General features: G+C 37.9%; 1 long non-coding RNA gene across 1 annotated transcript in view; it reads right to left on the reverse strand.

Moving 5' to 3' along the window:
• Window positions 1-483: 483 nt before the first annotated feature.
• The window catches only part of LOC140507261 (uncharacterized), a 69,603-nt gene continuing 50,915 nt past the window's right edge, over window positions 484-19,171 (reverse strand). Inside the window, exon 3 of the long non-coding RNA XR_011968270.1 lies at window positions 484-8,758. This is a non-coding gene — a long non-coding RNA (uncharacterized lncRNA). The remainder of the gene's footprint in view (window positions 8,759-19,171) is intronic.

Here is a 19,171-nt window from a genome sequence, read left to right on the forward strand (position 1 = left end):
TTGTTATATGGTTCAAAATGTCTATAAAATGCTTGGCACCCTGTAAGGCATCGGGCTATAATTATTTCTGTATGGTTGCCATCTATGATTAACAAATGTAGGGAGGCAGCATGGTGTAGTGACCTGCGTTTAAATCCTCTGCTGATTACCTACCACCTGCGTGACCTCAGCAAATCCAGGCACATCTTGTCTTATTTAAACTGTATCCCTACAAGACCTGGGTCCAATCCCTGTTTCTGGGGCCTCAAAAGACACTTTTTCCATCTGTACAATGAAGGACGTAGCGTAGGGCAGCATTCTGTGTGGGTTCCAGAAGTAAAGGATTATGCCTGTGCCAAGTATTCATGTATGTGTGCGCATATGGTAGTGCACAAATGAACAGGGACAAATTAAAATAAATTTATTAAAATACCATAGATGTGTAGAACCCGTATAAGATTGCATGCCATCTTGGGGAGTGAGGAGAGAGGGAGGAGAAGAAAATTTAAAACTTACGGAAGTGATAGTAGAAAACTGAATACAAATTAATTATATTTTAAAATGAAATAAAATACCAGAGAACTTACAGCTTTTTTACATCTTTAAAAAATTTTAATATTAAATTTACTCTTCTTTTGGAGTAATCATTTGCTTTACGTTATTTGACACCGAGTTCACAAGATTTTCACAGTCTTCAATTCCTCATCATTAAACCACATTTTAAAAACTCACTTCATTTACTAAGTGCATACCACTCTTCTTCATTGACCAACAGTCCATTTATCCAAATCTAGAGTTTACAATAACCCACGGGTTTTCAGTGAGGTTTACATCAGACAAGCTCCCAGGTCACATAAGCATGTTCAGCTCCAGCTCTGAGATACATTTCTTAACTTATTGCTGGCATGAGTCCAGGTTGTCAAATTTCCCTGATTCTGGACTAATTCTAATTCTCAGTACCCTAATATATTTATTAAAATTCATCATTACTTCAGTCAATACAGGACTTGTAGTTTCACTGGAAGTAAAAAATCCTTAATTTTTTTTCCCCGAGGATGGATATTTTATCATCTGATTACAACTACAAGATCTTCCAGGGTCACCTAGACTTCTTCTGGTGAATATTTTGGTGCAGCTTTGAATGAAAAAGTGAATTTCATGAATAATTTTTAAAGCAATTTTTCCTACTCCACTCTTTGTACTTCCTTGCCTGTAACAAGAATTTTCTTTCATAACAATGGACGGTAGATATTTTTAACTGTTCTCTTTCTTTCAGTCCCAGAAACTTACTAAGGGAAGTCGGGAACTCCTCCAGCTCTGAAGGGTTCTTCTGGTTTATCAAGACTAGTCAGCTCTTGGTATTTTTTTTTTTCATTTTTGATAGCATTTCCCTTTGTCCTTCAGTGAGACTGATCTGATTTTCATTGTGGGCTTGAAATGATCCTTGAAACACTTGACTTCCCCACACCAATGATTACTGGAATCTTTCTACCAATTACTCTCTAAGAGCCTAACTCTTACACATTTCCTTGAAGTAATTTCTATTTTCTAAACCACAGAATTTGAAATACAACAAAAGATAGCAGTGAGATGTGTACGGCATAAAATTCACTCTCACCTAACAGAGAACTAACTAATGGTGAAACCAGAACTACCACATTTATCTGAACATGGATAAGCTCATTCTAATGGTCCTTTACAATTCAGTCTGAAGTTTTTTAATTGATTTATTGATACATATCCTCATGTTGTTAAGGAATCAGAGCTAAAAATAGGTGTGGGTGATTTTGACCTCACTTTTATAAATACAAATTATTTCCCAATCCCAATTATGTAGTTTCACCTCTTCAGATGCAAGCTACACTTTGTTGCAGTGTCTCCTGAATGCTCAAACTTATTTAAATCACTTCTGCTGTTCTCCAGGCCCAATTCACTGCACACTTTGGAGCCCCTGATGTGCAGACTTTTATAGCAAAGTGGAAAGATCGTTGGGTTTATAGTCACAAGACCTGTGGTCATTTCCTGGTTCTTCCATTTACTATCTGTGTGCTCTTGGGAAAGTCCTTTTTTTATCTTTCTTAGACTGAATGTCTTTGTATAAAAAACAAGGTGGTTCGACTTAGGTGCCTTTAATGACCCTTCTAGCTCCAAATCTCTTATTCTCTTGTCCAACATTTTCTCTACATTCTCTAACATTCCTTTTACCTCTCACTTAAACTAAAACCTGGATTCTTTTAATGATACCATGTTCCTTTTAATCTTTTACATTAGAGATTACGTCTTTCTATTCCCTTACTTCCCCTGACAACTTATGGGAGGAGGAGTTGGAATGCTCCATCCAGATATGCTTAGATTATATGACCCTCTATCCATTGTTTCTATCATCTAACTTCCAGATCACTCTCCCAACTTCTCGATGACTTTTGTACCTGGTTCATGGTTTTTCATACAACCATATCCCTTGGCATCACCCTTTGGAAATTCAATAGTCACATTGACAAACACCCTAACCACACCATAACTATTTCAATCTTCACTACTTCAACAACCTTCTTCTCCACTCCACTTCATCCACAAACCAATATATGATTTGGATTCAGGTGGTGAATTTTCAGAAGTTAGAGAGATGAACAGTCTCTTCTATCTGTTCTATCAACATTTTAGTAGCAAATGCTTTCTAAATAGAGGGTTCTGTAATAAATCTGTATTCCCAACAAAAAAATAAGACAGCCTAAATATGTAAGAAATTGAAACAATGCCCTTTATCTTACTAAAGGACTCTAAGTCCCTAATAAAATCTATAAGATTTCATGATTTCTAATAAGATCAAAGAAGTGCTGAGGTGTGTCCACCTTCCCAAATAGATAGTCATTATCTGTATAGTTATCATACTTTAGGAATGGGATCCTAGGACAAGGAGTTCTCATGGTTTAAGGATAACAAATATAGAACATGTTACTGAAGCATTTAGCAAAGTGGGCATTTCAAAATTATGTATGTTTATATGCATATACACATATTTGTACCAGCTGAATGCAAACTTTTCTTTAAAAAAACTTATTATTATGTTCCACTGCTCCTGCAAGTGAACAATAAAAAAATAAAATTGCGAGTAGTACACCAAAAAAAAACAAACAAACCTCCTTCTTTGACCATGTTAAAAATATGTATCTTTTTCATGTTAAGTTCATCACCTTTCTGAAAGGAGGTCAGTGGCATGTTTGATCTTTATTCAGTCTTCTGGATTCATGGTGTATCATTGCATTGATCAAAGATTTAAAATCTTTCAATTGTCATTGTATAAATTGTACTAGTTCTGCTCATTTCATTCTTTGTCAGTTCATAAAAATCTTTCTAATTTCATCTGAAACTTCCATTTTGTCATTTCTTCAGGCATGGTAATCATTCATTACTTTTATATATTATAATTTGTTTAGCAAAAATTTGTTCAGCATCCCCTATCTTACCCCCCTTAAAGAGGTATCTTTCTCCCTTAAGTTTACAATTTGGGGCTATTAAGAAAAGAACTGCTATAAATATTTTTGTGTATATGGATTTTTTCCCTCTTTTTCTGATCTCTTTGGAGTATAGAATTAGTAACGATATTGGTAAGTCAAAGAATATACACAGCTTGAGCATAATCCTTTATAATTTAATGAAAAAGGGACTTTTAAGCATTCATGATGAAAAGACCAAAGCTGAATAGAAAATTTGACTTTCAAGTACAAGACTCAAGAAAAGTAGAAAAAGGTAAACAGGAAAGAGAAATCATAAAGGACTCAATAAGGTTAAACTGCTTACATTCCTGCACGGGAAGATGATACTTTTATCTCCCAAGAACTTTCTCATTACTAAGGCCATTAGACAGAAGCCATGAGTGTAAATTGACTATGATTGGATGATATCTCTACAGGAAAGGAAGAAGTAATGGAGGGGAGGGACTGATAGACGAGAGTGTGGATTGCGGGAGGCAATAGGCAGAAGCAAAACAATTTTGAGGAAGGACAGAGTGAAAATTAGAGAGAGGATGATAAACAGAGAGAAAATGGAATATAAGGACACAGTTGCCATAACTATGAAGAAAATTTACAGCAAGTATCTCTGATAAAGGCCTCATTTCCCAAACACATAGAGATATGAATCAAATTTATAAGAATAAAAGTCATTCCCTAACTGTTATTGTTTGTCCTTCATTCTTGCAGAGGACCATGACACCAGGGAGGTGATGCCAAGACATGCAAGTGAATTGGATTTAAGTGAGGGAGGGCTGTGCAAAGTCACCAGCCTCACTTTCTCCTCCAGTCATTCCTCAATTAATTAATGGTCAAAAGATATGAATAGGCAGTTTTCAAAGAAATCAAAGCTCCCTATAATGTCATATGAAAAAACACATTAAATCACTATTACTTAGAAAAATTTAAATTAAAACAACTCTAAGGTACCACCTCATACCTATGAGATTAGCTAATATGACAGAAAAGGAAAATGACAAACTTTGGAGAGGATATGGGCAAATTGGGACACTGAAGCATAATGTTGATGGAGTTACGAACTGATCCAATTATTCTGGAAAGCAATTTGAAACTATGATCAATAGGCTACAAATCTGTATTTACTCCTTTACCCAGCAATACCACTACTAGGTCTATTTCCAAAAGTGATTTTTTAAAAAAGGAAAAGGACCTATATGCACAAAAATATTTATAGCAGCTCTATTATGGTGGCAAGAAATTGGAAATTGAGGAGACATCCATCAATTGGGGAACATTTGAACAAGTTTTGGAATGCGATTGTGATGGAATATTATTGTGCTATAAGAAATGATGAGCAGGATGGGAAAGCTTACAAGACTTACATGAACTGATGCAAAGTGAAGTAAGCAGAACAAGGAGAATGTTGCACACAGCAACATTTTACAATGATAAACTATGAATGACTTAGCTATTCTCAGCAAAGAATAATCCAGGACAATCACAAAGGACTAATGGCGAGGCACGCTACCCACCTCCAGAGAAAAAACTGATAGCTTGAATACAGACTGAAGAATGCTATTTTTCACTTTCTTTCATTATTTTTCTTTTATTTGAGTCTTTTTGTATAAAAGGACTAATATCGAAATGTTTTACATGATTCCATGTATCCCTGATATCTGATCGCTTACTCTCTGAGGAAGGGGGGAGGGAGGAAGGGATGGAATGCAGAACTCAAACCTTAAAAAAACTCAAATGTTAAAAATTATTTTAACATGTAATTGAGGGAAAATAAAATTATACGTATGTATATGTGCGTATATATACATATACATTTATATTTTTATGTGTGTATATACACATATCTATACAACTATATCCTTTGCCATTCTAGCTGATGATGTTCATGCAGCCTCTCCCTACCCCAATCTGCATCCCTCTTCTCCTCCCTACCAGGTATCCTAATTCTACCATCAGAAATTCATTCTTTCGGTTAAGCATTGCGCTCTCCCAAATATTCTCTTTTGAAAATGCAAATGTTGCTAGGAAGTACATATTAAATTGCTAACAACCTCAGGTGATTTCATTTATGTACTTTTTTTTTGATGGGAGAGATTATGGGACAATATGAGGATATTAGAGGCTTGTTGCTAAGGAACAGAAAGAAAACCTTGAAGCAGGTTTTTGTTTTTCATCTTTGTCTTAATTAAACATCTTCCCATGTTGTAAGGAACAAAGAGAGTAGGTACATGCTTCTAAGTGACCAAGAAGCAAAAGTAAAGATAATTTTGTGCTTTAATCCCAACCTAGAGCACTTTGATCAAATGGGGCCATTGTAGGAGAACAGTGAGTGAAGCCCGAGTACCTGGGGCATCTCAAAGGTTGTTCTCTTTCTTTGATCCTCTTTTGAAATGCTAATTGTCATGTTTGTCCTTCATTCTCCAAGAGGACTGTGACATCAGAAAAATGAGGATGTGACTTGCAGTTGACTTTGATTTGGGTGAAGGAGGTCAGTGCAAGGTCACCAGCCTCACTTTCTTCTACAGAGTCATCTGGGTTCAGTGACCTGATGTTCATCAGGATGACTGGAGATGCCCAGAATGCAATGGGAGACCCTGGCCCTTTTAGACTAAAGTCTTTTCAGGTTCCCAGTAGGAGTGAGGTAAGACCCATTCAGTGAATAAGCATCTTTAAGAAGTGTGTCAAGGGATGTACCCTTTAACAAAAAATAAAAAAAAAAGTCATACTGGGAGGGGAAGACCCTCAGGGTTGCTGGTCAAGAGAAATAGTTGCCATTTACATTCACTCTGTTCTAGGAGGGCCAGGACCTTTTGTTGTCCAATCTAGGAACTCCAGAGAGAATTGGGTTTAAGGTTTAGTCTTTGAGAAAGAAATCTAGCCAGTAAATGCTGTCACTAACACTTTAGCATGATCCCCCTTAATTCTAATGCTTCCCTTCTGTTGATTATCTCCAATTTTTCCTGTACATGTTTTGACTATGCATGGTTTTTCTGCATGTTCTCTCTGTTTACCCCCTCAGCCTGTGAGTTACTTGAGAGCAAGGACTGTTGTTTGGCTTTGCTTTTTTCCTATAATTCTAGTACCTCACCCATAGTAGGAGCTTAGTAATTGGTTGTGGAATTGTTGGCTAATAGATAGATCTGCATATTGGCAAGGGTCGGGTCAAATCAGTTGACAGAAGGACAAAAAAATAGTATTACATTATAAAGTCACACAACAGTCAATTGCAGAAATTTATTGATTAAAAAGATGGTTTTAATAGATGAGATGTAGAGTGATTCACCCAAGGCCACTGGGGCCAATTAGCGTCCTTAGGTCCTAATAATGTAGCCATTTCAACTTAGGAAAAGGAGATGATATTTTTGAGTTCAGGCCTACAGATCATTTTCAGTCTAGGAGTGGAAGAAGGTGTCACAGGTATTAAAAGGTATCAACGCCCCAGGAAACCTTCAATGTAGTCAGGAATAAGGACCCTATAATTTAGGGAACAGTACTGCATTTGAGGCAGACCTTAAGTAAAACTGTAAGCCAGGATATTGTCTTACAATACCCCATCTTCCACATTTTTTACCTTTCTCTTCTTTGTTGTTACATCCTCTGATACACCCTCCCCCAGGCACCAAGCACCCAAATACTCTTTTCTCCCTCTTTACTTTCTCAACCTGGGGCAAATCCTTCAAGCATTCCATCAGGTAAGTGATTGCTAAAGCAAGTGGCGTTCTTCCTAGGTTGTTTATTAAATGAGGAACAAAGTTTGAAGCCAGGGGTTCTTTTTGTGAACCTCTTTGGCAGTCCACTGAAACCTTTTGGCACTTTCTCAGCACCAGTATTTTTAAATGCATCAAATAAAATAGATGAGATTACAAAGGAAACCAATTATGCTGAAATACAGTTATTAAAATATGTGTAAGAAATAAATTTCTGGAGCCCAGGTTAAGATCCCCAGCTTTAAACTAAGAGGTGGAGTTCTGGCTAGGGATTTTAGGTCTTATCCAGTAGAAAAGGCAGGACTGGAAAACAGAAGGTGGGAAAGAGGAACTTATTCACTGAAACCATGCCTAAGACCAGCTCTGGTTATATTTACAGCTACTTATATTGTGGTTTTATTTTTGGTCTATATGGATACTTTTTGCTACCAAAAGAGTGAGGGGTTAGTGTTTGTGGTCCAGTGGATAGAGCACTGGGTCTGTAGTTAGGAAGATCTGTGTTCGAAATTGGCGTAAGACATTTATTCCCTGAGTGACCATGGGCAAGTCACTTAACTTTGGTCAGTCTCAGTTTCTCCATCTGTAGACTGGAATAATTACCTTTCAGGTTGTTGTGAGAATAAAATGAGATACTTGTAAAGTGCTTTGCAAACCTGGAAGTGTTATATAAATGCCAGATAGCTTGTCCCGGGTGTCCTAATGTCTGTTCATTGAGCAAAGTGTGTTAATAATCTTTTGAAAATATTCACTGTCAGATTGTGTTGTTGTTGGGTTGTTCAATAACATCCCCACTCTTCATGGCCCCATGAACTATGGCATTCTGAGCCTTTCTATTCTCAATTATCTCCTGAAGGCTGTCCAAGCCTGTGTTTGTTGTTTCCATGACACTATCCATCTCATCCTCTGCCATCCCCTCTTCCCTTCTGTCTTTCCCAACATCAGGGTCTTTTCCAATGAGTCTTGTCTCCTAATTATGTAGCCAAAATATTTCAGCTTCAGCTTCAGTATTTGTCCTTCCAATGAGCAGTCTGAATTAATTTCTTTAAATATTGATTGCTTTGATTTCGTTGCTGTCCAACAGACTTTCAAAAATCTTCTCCAGCACCACAGTTCTAAAGCATCAATTCCAAGGAGCTCAGTTTTCCATGTAGTCCAACTCTCAAGGTCATACATTACTATTGGAAAAACTACGTAGACCTTTGTTGACTGCTTTTTTGTTGTCTCTGCCTGTTCATATGCTGTCCAGATTTGTCATAGCTTTCCTTCCAAGGAGGAAGTGTATTTGAATTTCATGGTTGCCATCATCATCTGAAGCAATCTTTGAGCTCAAGAATATAAAATCTGACACTGTTTCCTCTTTTTGCCAGGAAGTGATTTGCCTAATTGTCAAGATTTTACTTGTTTCTCTTCTATGTTAAACTTCAAGCCAGCTTTTATACTCTTTCACCTTCATCAGTAAACTAGCTTTGCAATTCTTCTTCACTTTCTACCATCAGTGATATCTTCTGCATATCTGAGATAATTTATATTTATTTCAGCTTTTAATTTGTCCAGCTTGGCATCTTGCATCATGTACTCTGCCTGTAAGTTAAATAAATAAGGTGAAAATACATATAGTGTTGTGGTTCCTTTCCCAGTATAAACCAATCAGTTGTTCCCTGTTCAGTTCTAGCTGTCACTTCTTGGCTCACAAACCAGTTCCTCAGGAAACAAGGAAGGTGATCTGGTACTCCAGAGGATTTCACTGTTATCAGAGAAGGCTTAGCTTCTGCTTTTCCAAATTTCCCAACTGTAAATGAGTTAGAAAAGTATCTCTGAAATTGTATCTTGATAATCATCTAGATTATACAAAATATTTCAAGGGGGTTTTTTTGGAGAAGAAGTCCAGACAAGTATGCCCAGCACAGCCCCTGTGCTTTGATGCCTCTGTTGATCTCCACCTGCCAAGTGCTGGTACAACTACATGGAAAGGATCTATGTACCTTAGGAATAGCTGCCTTGGAACCCACTGCCTCCTCTTGGCTCCAATGCCTACTACAGTCAAAGTGGAAGAAACCATACTATGGTTGAAAAGGCATTGGGAGTGGGGGGAGGGCAGCTAGGTGGTGCATTGGATAGACCACTAGTCCTGGAGTCAGGAGTACATGAGTTCAAATCCAGCCTCAGACACTGGATACCTACTAGTTGTATGATCCTGGGCAAATCACCTAACCCTTCCCTGCCACCCCTCATTGACTTGCCAAAAAAAAAAAAGGCATTGGACTGGTAATCAGGAGACCAGGGTCTATGTGCCCCTTGATTGGGTGACATTGGGCAAATGTCTTAGACGTGCTGGATCCTGGTTTCTTTGTCTGAGGAGGTTATAGAGATGATCTGTACTGTTGCTTCCATGTGTGACATTTTGTGATCTGTTACTGGATGATGAGGCCTAGCCAGAGACATTCATTTGAGCCAAGCAGAGCCCTGTGAGGCTGGCTGGAGCCTCTGGCACCCAAAGAAGGACACCAGCAGAAGCTGCTGCGCTCTCCCCACTAGCAGCCTCCATATACTCTGGCACCAAACTTCTACCAGTACAACACAGGAACCTCTCTCTTGGAGGGCCTTAAATTAGAGATAAAAGTTTGAGATTCAGGAATCCAAGAGGCAGCCCCTGCCTTTCCTGCTGCCTCCGCTGGCTTCCTAGCAGTTCACTGCTCTCTAGGTTTTCATCAGGTCCTTCAACCTTACCTTCTTTTACCACCTTCTGAATTTACTTCTCCTGAATTCTTGTTTATTTGCTCTCTCCCTCTTAGGTTTTTGATTGATAAACTGGTCAAATTGTTCCATTTTTCTAGAAATAATACTGATTTCAGATATTCGACCCATTTATGATTTTTTAAAAAATTTCTTTGTAAGATCCTGTGCCCCAAACTTTGTTTCAAAAAAGATTGCTGCCATGACTCATGGACTTCCTTAAAAATGATAAGGGCAATCAGGATGGAGGGAATCCTTTTACACTTAAACATCGATATTATCAGCTGCTGTGACTACTGTCATGCATCCTTGAAGGAACATAGCTAGGCTCTCCCCATTTCATTTCTGCATTAACTTGGGGTGAACTGCCATATGAGTGTCCTTTCTTACTAGTCCCAGAAAAGATTGTTGAGAAGAAAAAAATCAGGATTTTTTAAAATGCCTGTTTTTCTGTTCTAGTAGTTTGATGTAAAATGTGTATGTATTATATATATATATATATACTTATGTGTGTGCGTACATGTGTGTATATATGTATATATACACATACAAACACATATACGTATATACATATGTACACATCAGGGTTTAGAAGAGAGGTGAAGAGGTTTAAACTCCTGGAATTAAAAAAAAATTAAGCACATGTGTGTGTATATAATCAGTCTTACCAATTAGTACCATTGGTAGTAAATATATTAAACAATCATAATAAAACAGTTCCTTGCTCATGTTTTTCAAACTGTTCTTTGAAATGACGAGTTCCACTTCAGCAAAAAGTTTGACAAACACTTTCCATGGTGACAAGCGTTACAAAATACTAAAGTCTATTGTCCTTGACCTTCTGTAGTTTAAGGTCTAAAAAGTGTACTTGACATGTATAGAAATAATTGTAAGAAACACAAACAAATGTTATTTGTAATATGAAAAGAGGAAGTAATGATCTTTTGAGGGATCAGGAAAGGGCAAGAGGCAGGGGTTTAAATCCTGCTGCTGGACCTCTAGAGAATATCTAAAAGGAATGCAAAGACATCTTATTTCTCAACTGAGCATGGGCACTTTCACAAAAATGGACCATGTGTCAGGGCATAAAATCTTCACAAACAAATATTTAAAAGAGTACATTTACCAATCATAATGCAATAAAAATTACATCCTATTAAAGACTTTTGGAGCACAGATTAAAAATTAATTAGAAGTCAAATCTTCAAGAATGAATATGTCAAAGAACAAAATCACAGAAGCAACGATTAAACATTGTTTAGACATTAAAAATAATGACAACAATGAGACAATATTTCACAATTTGGGGTTGCAGCCAAAGCAGTACTTAGGGGTACTAAGTACCTCTCTTAATGCTTTCATTAATAAAAGAGAGAAAGAGATTAATGAATTAAACATGCAACTGAAAAAGAAGCCAATAAATTTAGAAAACCAATACATTTTAAAAATCCAATTAGATACCTAAATAAAAATTCTGAAAATCAAGGGGAAAAGATTAATAAAATTGAAAACAAAAATCATTTAATTAATAAAACTAGGACCTGTTTATTTAATTGTAAACCACTAACTAATTTGATTTTTAAAAAGAAGAAAAACAAGTTATCAGTTTCACAAATAGAAAAAGTGAATTCACAGTCAGTGGAGAAAAAAATAAAAGAAATTATTAGATGCTAATTTGCCTATATGACAACAAAACTGACAATATCAATGGCATAGATGAAAATTTACAAAAATATAAATTTCCCATATTAGTGGAACAGAAAATAGAGTATCTAAATAACCTTATATTGGAAAAAAAAACATTGAACAAATCACAAGTAAATGTCTCCCCCTTCCCCAAATCCCTATGAGCAAATGAATTTACAAGTAAATTCTCCTGAACATTTAAAGCACAATTAAGTCCAAAACTACATAGAATGTTAAAATAATAGGAAAAGAAGGCATCCTACAAAATTCCTTGTATGATACAAATATTTTCTTAATACCTAAACCAGGGAGAGTCAAAACAGGAGAGAGAAAAAAATTATAGACCCCTATCCCTAATGAATATTGATGCAAAATTTTTAAATTAAAAATAGCAAAGAAATTACATTAATATATCATAAAGATTATACATTATGATCAGGCTAGACTTAGACCTGGGATGGAGGCCTGGGTCAATATTAAGAAAATTATAAATATAATTTACCATATTAACAAAACACCGTAAAAAATCATATGATTATACCAGTAGATGTAGAAAAATCTTTTGACAAGATTCAATACTCATTTCTATTAAACTACACATAAAAATAAAAGGCACTTTTCTTTAAATAGAAACAGTACATTTCTAAAACCAAGAGACACAAGTATCTGTAATGTGGATACGCTAGAAGCCTTTCTATGATAATTGAGGGTAAAGCAAGGATGTCCATTATCACCATTCTATTCAATATAGTTGTAGAAATGTTAGCTGCAGCAATAAGACCAAAAAAAGGAAACAATATCATCCCTTTTAGCAGATGGCACAATATGTTACTGAGAGAACCCTAGAGAGTCAACTGAAAAACTAATTTAAACAATGAACAGCTTCAGAAAAATTGCTAAGATATAAAATAAATCTACATAAATTGTCAATATTTCTATGTATTACCAGTAATACCTAACAGGAAGAGACAGAGAAATTCCATTTTGACTCCAAATCCAGCCTTCTACCTAACTACTCTAAAACCTTTAGTGACTTCTTTGCTTCTGGGATAAAATACAAACTCCCTAGCCTGACACTTAAAGCCACTGATAGATTCTCATCTATCTTTCCAGTCTTATTTTACATTATTACCCTTTATGCGCTCTACATTTTAACCAAAGAAAGAAATTTCCCCCAGAATTGACATTCTATTTCCTGTCATCATATATTGTCCAAGCTGTCTCTCATGCCTAGAATGCATTTTTCTCAACATCTTCATGTATCAGAATCCTTATCTTCAGTGAAGCCTGGGTTTAGCCATAATCTTCTATGATCCTCCTCCAAGCTGGCAGTGCTGTCTCTCTTCTTAGATTTTCTTAGAGTACTTTGTCTCATCTCTCTCTCATTATCTTCAATCTAAATCTTGAATTTTAGTGACATTCAGAAGCAAAGTAATAGAATCAGAGAAGGCAAATGGTATAGGTGATCCAGGGTATCAGTGACTTAGAACATATGCCTCAAAGAGAGGCTGCTGAGTGAAAGCTGCAAGGAGATAGTCTAAATGTGGTGGTCTGGATCAAGGGTACCTGTTCTTCCTCCTGGACCAGTGTGCCATAAGGAAAGAGGCACCTAGTATTGGAGAGGGTGGGTAAGACAAAGATATGCTCTGGAGGGAATCAGACTTTGTGAATATCGGATGAAATAAAGAATGTGAGATGAAGAGAGCTAGGATTGTCTATTAACAATGGGAATGGGAATTGTAGATGGCATAATGGAATGGGAGGGTAGAGGGGGATCTGAACTGAGGAGGGATAGGGCTGAGAGAATGGAGAAAGGTTGCAGAGAAAAAGGACTTTTGCCTCAGTGGGCAATGACTGGATAATAGAGATAAAGGAAATCAGAGTTGGGAGTTTGCCAGACATGGGATGGGGGAAGAACAAGTTGATACTTGGTCATGGTGTTGGTATGGGGTGACATAGGTTCTGTACTGTTACTCCAAATTCTGGGGAACTGATGAGAGTGGGGGGAGGAAGTAGGTAGTGAGTGGACATCTGGTCCAGTAAATACCTGGAGCTGTACTATTGCTATTGTCTTTGTCCTTTGTTCTCAAAGAGGACCGTGACATCAAGGAGGTGATGCCATGACATGCAAGAAAATTGGATATAAGTGAGGGAGGGCTGTACAAAGTCACCAGACTCACTTTCTCCTCCAGAGCCATCTGGATCCAGTGGCAAGATATAGATCAGGATGACTGGACATGGCCCCAGATGCAGTGGAAGACCTTGACCTTTTGAAGTTAAGGTCTTTAACATGTCTCAGTTTGACTGAGGCAACACCCATTCAGTGGTTAAGGTTAGGTAAGAAATGAGGCAGAGAATAGTCTCTTTCATTCAAGTTGAACTGGATATACATTCAATGCTAACTCTGTAACCTCATCTCAAGATGAGTGTTGGAGGGAGGATTTGAATCCAGATCTTCATGATTCCAAGAGAACAGCATGATGAATGGGAAGGTGGTAGGAAATTACAGTTTTGTTCCAGGAATATCAGGTAATTTCATGTAACTAGATCAGGGGTGGGGAACCTGTGGCCTTCTAGATCCCTGAGTGTGGGCTTTTGATTGAAACCAAATTTTACAGAACAAAGCAGCCTCAGATGCCCCACCCCTGAACTAGAATAATAGAGTACAGGTAGTGCATGGATGAATTAGTGAAAAAACTGCCAGATGCTGATTGCTAAGCTACTATGGAGGTAGATTAAAAAGACCTTGGAGAACAAAGACATCCAAGGACTGAAAGGGGCAGATGTTATTTCAGTTTCTAAAAATGAGAAGATGAAATCAGAAAACTCTTGGGCAGTGAACTTGACTTCTACTTCTGATTTAATTTTATAATACATTATTGAAAGGATGGTTTATGAGTAATTAGAAAAGAAAGTAAACAGAGATGACTGACAGTCATTGTGGTTTCATCCAAGGACAAGAAGGAGAAATGTGGGTAAGAGGGGTTCCATTGGGAAGTCTCTCGTAGAAGGCCGGTTCTGTGCTTACACTTGTTCCCTTCCACATGTCTGTCAGTGACTTGGATGAAAGCATGGAAGACATGTCTTTCAAGATGGAAGACGAGACAAAGCTGTAAGGGATAGCTAAGACATTATGTGACAGGAACCAGAAAGATCTTGACATCCTAAAGCACCAGACAAACTCTAAGAAAACAAAATTAAATAGGAACAGTATGAAGTTCCACACTCAGGTTTATTAAACTGACATCACAAGTAAGAGATAGAGATTAAGCTTGTTCTGAAAAAAACATCTGATGATTTTAGTGGCTTGTAAGCCCAAGGTGAAGTATACTGTAAGCCCATAGCTAGTTCAAAGGTCGTCTGGAGTCAAAATGCCCTTGTGTTCAGACAAGGGAAATAATGGTTTTTTCTGTTCTCTGCCCTGGTGAGGCTACATCTGGAGTATTAGGTTTAGTTCCAGATGCACATTTTAGGAGGGACTGAACAAGTTAAAATATGTTCAGAGACAAGTGACCACTTTGGGAAGCACACTGGAGATTATGTCACCTGAGGGTCCATTAAAGGTATTGAGTGGAAATCTGGGAAAGAAATGGCTTAAGGAGACCATGACAGCAGTCTTCAAGTACTTGAAAACCTTGCTGCCATGTGGGAAAAAAGAGTAGACTTGTTTGTGCTTGGCATCAGAGAGCAGAACTGGAATCACTGAGTTGGAATGACTTAAAAACGGATCTAGGTTTAATGTAATTTGGCAATGTTTCCTGACAATTAGAGCTTTCTTCCTGTCCTCTTTTCCAGAAGTGGAGAACTATGAATATGAAAAACATGGTTAAACCATTATGTGCCAGTTTATCTTTGCTGAACTCTTTTGTTTGATCTTTTTTATTCTTTATTACAAGAAAATAAAGCTCTCACTGGGGAGGGGAGGGGTATATTCACAAATGAAGGTGATGTGAAAACTATATACATTTTTAAAGGCAAAAGAAAAGAATTATAACTTCTCCCAAATAGGACTAAGTTGCTTTAGGAGATAGTGAGCTCCCCTTCACTGGAGATCTTCAAACAAAGGCTGAAGACTGCCTCCTGTTGACTATTTATCTTGTATCTTGTAGAATCAATCAACAAGCACTTCTTAAGGGTTCACTGCTTGCCAATCACTGGGCTGAACGCAGGGTATACAAATAACAGCAAAACACAAACAGCAAAACAACCACAACAAAAACCCACCACTCATTTCCTTCAAGGAGGTCACAATCTAATGGAGCAAAATACAAACAACTAGGTCAATACAAAAATATGTATATATATGTATATATATTTGCTATATGCAGTAAATATATATTATTCCCATTTATGAGAGAGATAGAGAAAGAGAAAGACATAGAGAGAAGGAGAGAGAAGATAAGAGGAGAGGGGAAAGGAAAAGAGAGGAAGGGAGAGGAGGAGAGGTGAAAAGATGAAATAAGCAGTAATCTCAGGAGGAAGGCACTAGCACTGGGGATGCAGGAGTACAAAAATAGCTTGCAGAAGGAGAGATTTGAACTGATCCTTAAGGAAAACTAAGGATTCTTGTACAGTTGGTACCAGATGGAGTTCAGTGTTCTCCAAGGTTCCTTTCAACTCTAAGATTCTGTGATTCTGAATAATATTGAAATTAGGTTGAATATTAATTACATTGGGACCAAACCATGGAGGACCTTAAATGCCAGGAAAAAAGAGTTAGTCTGTAGGTGCTAGAAGTTTGAATAAAGGCATGACATGAGTATTGTGGTTTAGGAAAATTAATGTGGAAGCAGTATGTAGATTGTATTGAAAGGGGCGAGGATGGAGGCAGGGAGACAAATTTAAGAAATGATTGCAGTGGTTCAGGAATGAGTAGGGTAGTAAAAAGGGAGTGGGAAAGGAATGGAAAAACTTTTGAGACATTTTGGAGGAAGAAGTGACAGAACTTCTTGTGTGATTGGATGTAGGGGAGTGAGGGGTCAGTAACATATGGAATGCATTGGAAGCGGGCAGATCCAAAGGTCCTGCCAATTGTTGCCAAGAAAAAGGGGGTATAATAGTGATATGGAAATAATGACAAGCAGGCTAGATGTTTGCTTCCCAAGTATAAAACTGATGAAAGTAAATTAAAGTTATTTAGTTAATATACAATCTGGAATAGAAAAGCATAAGGTCCAAAATTAGTTGAGGACAGGAACAGAAGAAGCTCCCTAGATCCCCACATCATAATCCTATCTGTTTCTGCAGAATCTTTTTTTCTTAGTGGTTGACTGGTGGAGTACTGGAGGTCCTTGGTACCATTCCTCCCACACATGGCTTCTACCATGCCATGAAAAATCTTGGCTTCCTGGGACACTACCAGGAAAAGATCCATGCCAGTTCAGGACACGGAGATAAACAGTTGGCTCCCATGGCCAGTCTTGGGTCTATAGTCTTTCCAGCTCACATCCAGAAATTTTCCTTCTGTACCCAGAATCCAGAATGGTCCATACCTTAAATGTTTCTGTTCTGTGAAACAGTGCGGGGGGTGAGTGCAGTTGTGACAAGAAATCAGTAGGAAGAGATCAGTTTTGGTGGGACAGAGAAAGGAATGGTGTAGCAGGTTTCTCAGGGAGTGGTAGTTGGTAGGTTACTTAGACTGATTATCTTATTTTTAGGGAAGAAGCCCATGGAGTTAGCATTCTCATTTTTAAAATGGTTGAGTAAACTGGAAATACTGAGTAGACTGTCATACTTTGTTACCTACGAGCAGCGCTCATTTATTTTACTTGCTTAGGACTCCTTGGCTGGTTTAAGGTAGCTCTTCTAAGTTGGATGCAGTGTTGACCTGTCATGGACATACTCTAAGTCAAAGGTTTTTAACCTGGAGTCCATGATCTTATTTTTTTTTAATTTAATAACTATATTTCAACAGAACTGGTTCTCTTATACTCCTGTGTATTATGTATATATTTAAAAACATTCTGAGAAAAGGTCCAGTTTCACCATGTTACCAAAAAGACAAACATCAACAGCTGAATCAAAGGCACCACATCATCATCGTCCAGTTCCATATTGGTGCTCCACGTGCTTCCAGGAAATTCACCAGCTCTTATGTAGACAATTAAGATGAGCTCAGAGGAACAAGCAGAAAAGATGCCCTGCTGGTGGTATTCCCTGTGGGGAAACCTCCTAGCAGAGCACAGAAACCAAAGGGAAGGTGCTAGGGGCCCCTGGTCTTTTGCAGCCCTGTTCTCACTTTGACAGTGGCCCCAGCCCTGCTTCTAATCACTCTCATCTCACACTCAATCTGTATTTGAGAATTCTGCTGCTGGTGTAAGGCAAACTCCAGCAACATTTCCTTGCTCCTCACCTCAAAAGCTGCCTAATGTTACCACTTCCTGAACCAGTGACTCCACCTGCTTTCTTTCTTACCAAATGTAGGTTAGCAATGAGGCTTGCCTTGTGCTAACAATATTCCCTGCTCTTAGGAGCCTTACTCTTTCTGTCTCCTTTCACCCAACTCTAAGGAAAACACGGGGAGTATTTTTGGTAACTGCTGAAATCCTCTCGTATTCTTTCTGGTCTCTTAGGTCTAAACACTGCTCCATTCCTTTTTTTCAGAAGAGAATCTCCCATACCTTATACTCTTATGAACACACTCAGAGAGGAGTTAGGGTTTTTTGTTTGGCTGGTTTTTTGCTATTGTGAAAAACATCAGTAAGCATAATACCCTAATGTAGGAAAGATAAAACACTAGATCCATCTTTCCAATCTCCCTGCTCCCCATCCTCACCTCCCGGCATCCAGGTTATAAGTTGTATTGTAGATGGTCCTGAATATCAGTCCCCTGAGACAAAAACAGAATACCTGCATAAAAGAATCTATTCCAACTAAACCTACCTAGTCTTGTAGCTCAAAACGGTCATGTGGTTCAATTCACCCTTTACCTCCCCAACAGTTATTCCATTCCCATGACTAAAAACAGGCTGGTTTGATTGTCTGCCAGATGGTAAATGTTTCACCACTCATGGTGGGCATTTCCTGCTTATGCCCTATCCACCCAAGATACAGGATCAGAAACAGTGACTTCCCAGAGAAGAATGAATGGCAATTTTTGGCTGAGATACTTTGGTTAATTCCCTAGCCCAATTTATTGGTAAATGTAAAACACAGTCCACCAAAATCCTTGAATGAATTGCTTTGTCTGTTGCTTGTTTTCATTGCCTGTGGGATAATAGGTGCTTGTGAATAAGAACTGCACACCCAACTTCTTTGGAGTTTTTCCAAAACTTGGCAGTAACCTGTGATCCAAAGTTTGAAACTTTCCCCTCTAGAGACTCAGTGGGGTAAATTGCTTCCTTAAGAAAATGGAAAAAAGAAAAAAGAAAGAAAGAAAATGCCAAGGCATCTCTGGGAAGAAGGTTAAAAATCCTGGGGGAAAAATAATCAACTGCCACAGTCAGTTATGGTGGCTTATCCCATTACAAAATCTCTGCCCACATGCACACTGGGACTGTGGAGGTATAGTGGCTGATGTCTTTCTGGGTTTTGCCAAGTTCTCTTGGCATCCTGGTATCTATCAGTCACAGTGTC

This window comes from Notamacropus eugenii, chromosome 5, assembly GCF_028372415.1.
Source record: "Notamacropus eugenii isolate mMacEug1 chromosome 5, mMacEug1.pri_v2, whole genome shotgun sequence".
In the NCBI taxonomy this organism is placed as follows: Eukaryota; Metazoa; Chordata; class Mammalia; order Diprotodontia; family Macropodidae; genus Notamacropus; species Notamacropus eugenii.